Source organism: Dendroctonus ponderosae, unplaced genomic scaffold, assembly GCF_020466585.1.
Source record: "Dendroctonus ponderosae isolate FM_Combo_2020 unplaced genomic scaffold, Dpon_F_20191213v2 Dpon_F_20191213_5, whole genome shotgun sequence".
In the NCBI taxonomy this organism is placed as follows: Eukaryota; Metazoa; Arthropoda; class Insecta; order Coleoptera; family Curculionidae; genus Dendroctonus; species Dendroctonus ponderosae.
Window position 1 is genome coordinate 14,006,514 of NW_026018715.1, and position 1,794 is coordinate 14,008,307.

General features: G+C 36.6%; 1 protein-coding gene across 6 annotated transcripts in view; it reads left to right on the top strand.

Moving 5' to 3' along the window:
* The window catches only part of LOC109545507 (pancreatic triacylglycerol lipase), a 30,807-nt gene that overhangs the window by 15,862 nt on the left and 13,151 nt on the right, over positions 1–1,794 (top strand). For all 6 annotated transcript variants that reach the window (XM_048666472.1, XM_048666473.1, XM_048666470.1 and 3 more), the window contains exon 2: positions 1,415–1,556. The gene's annotated coding sequence lies outside the window, so the exon portion shown is untranslated. The remainder of the gene's footprint in view (positions 1–1,414; positions 1,557–1,794) is intronic.

The window sequence follows — 1,794 nt, forward strand, 5'->3', positions numbered from 1 at the left end:
TGGTGTATTTTGTAAAAAGGCAAAAACTTAGTTATAAACATCCTAGTACCATTCGATAGGTAATTAAAAATTGCATTTCCTGGTAAGCTAAAAAACATGGGGTTGTATTTAAATTAATCAAGTTATAGCCACTTAAAGTTCTCATTTGATTAGTTTAAATTTGTGGACACCCTGTATAAAACGGTAAGTTTATTATCATTGGTATATAAAATATGATTTCTTGTTACCCTACACTACGAATTACGTTTACATAACTTAAATAATTCTAAAGTATTTGACACATGAAAATAATATAATAAATATTTTGATAAAATTCGAATTATTTAAAAAACCTTTAGATTTAGACATTATAAATCTTATTAAAACAAACACTTAATTTGTTCAGAGAATCCAAAAATGCAATAACATATAGGGTATGTCATTTAGAAACAACACAACTTTGATACTTTTAGGGCTTCCGGGACACTCTACATTACAAAAATATTTTTAAAATGTGCACCCGATAGGCGTCTGTCGATTAATCAAATAATACTTTGCAAAAAACAAACTGGCTAACCGCAAACGTCCGTGCCGTATAGCGTGAATAACCCTGTATATGAATATGGAAAGGGAATGAAATGTTTGGCCCACTTTTCCGCTTCTTTCGCCATTTCATTTGAATATTTATGAATGAGGGTTTCGGTCCCTTCTCCATCCTGCTACTTATGCGTTCCTCATCGGCAGGAGTTGAACATTATCACACTGACGTCATCGACTTTTGCTCAGTTCAGTTGCCAATTCTGGTTCAAGACTTTTGAGAAAAAGCCACTGTTTTTGAGGCCTAGCGAGTCGATTTCCTTCATTATTCATGTATGCCCAGGCAATAAAAAATTGCAAAACACTCTTCTACCGATTAAGAGCGGGCCATAAAGCCGTAGATCGTGAGGCCAAGGATAAGGCTCGTCTATAATCGACCAGAAAGCTTAAGCAACAGTACCTTTACCTACAAAAACATGCATTAACTAAGCGGCCATTGTAATTATACACGATTTGCACTGTTCGAGAGTGTCGAAGTGTCGCCTTGCATACTAATTATGCGGCCTGCGGTACTACTGAATTATTAATTTTTTACTGTTCAAGATCATCATTCAATATTGCAACGATTTTTTTATAATTTGGTTGCGAAGCAAAAATTTAAAAATTTCAAATTCAATAATTTTTCTAGTTTCATAGACAACAGAAGACTGTATTTTTTCTACATAACCCCCCTTCTGAATTTAATTTGGATCCTCCCCTGCCCAACCCATACGGAGAAAGCAATTTGCAAATTGGACGATAAACGTTTAATAACTCAGGTTTTTCTGCTAGAAAGCGCAAAATTCGTTTTCCACCAGACATTTTTAATTATTCTTCTCACGACCGCGTTATGTTTTAGGTGCTGCTCATCAATAGGCGCGTGGTACCATTCAAGCGCCCCCTCTTGGAACCATCATCATCAGCCTTACAAACAGTTGCGATAGTGCGTTTGGGTTGGTGCAATCTAGTGTTCTCTAGCAGGACAAGTCTTGCTTAAGCTGGTGAGTTGAAGTGCGGATTCTTGAGTTAAGGCTTCGCAGGAGTAAAACAGAGCAAACAAGTTTCGATAGTGGCTTTTCTGTATAAATGGAGTTCCGCAGTTGGAACCTCCGGTCTCTTTGATATTTTTGGTCCACTTCAATCGCAATTGGTGAAATATTCAGTGGGCCAACAACCATTTAAGAAAAACGACCAAAAATTCCCCCTATTTAACGCAAAGTTTGGGGAGGAAAAATTGCC